Source organism: Gobius niger, assembly GCF_951799975.1.
Source record: "Gobius niger genome assembly, chromosome: 11".
In the NCBI taxonomy this organism is placed as follows: Eukaryota; Metazoa; Chordata; class Actinopteri; order Gobiiformes; family Gobiidae; genus Gobius; species Gobius niger.
Window position 1 is genome coordinate 2274298 of NC_136862.1, and position 410 is coordinate 2274707.

The window sequence follows — 410 nt, forward strand, 5'->3', positions numbered from 1 at the left end:
CCGCCGCCTTTGAGCTCAAATGGAACGGCCTCCGGAGCGAGCGGCTGCGTCAGGTCACGTGTCAATCTATGCTCATTAAAACAACTGTTTTATAAATAACAGAGGCCAGGAAACTGTTTATGTGGAACAAAACTTTTTTAAAGTGAGTTCAAACTAATAAAGTTTTGCGAGAAAAGAAAAAAGAAACTATGCTGCAGTGCATCATGGGTAATTTCAGCTCTCCGAGGCAGCGGAGGATCCACTGCTGTTTCCTTCGTAAATGAGCCAAACGGAGGAGTCGAGCTGCGAGTGGTCCAGGTGAAATGGAACCACTTGGCGGCGCCGTGATGACGCGAATGACGTCCGAAGTGGTCGAGACGCCGAGGATCCTGGGAAACAGCCCATGAAGTGAAGAAGACCAAAAACATAAA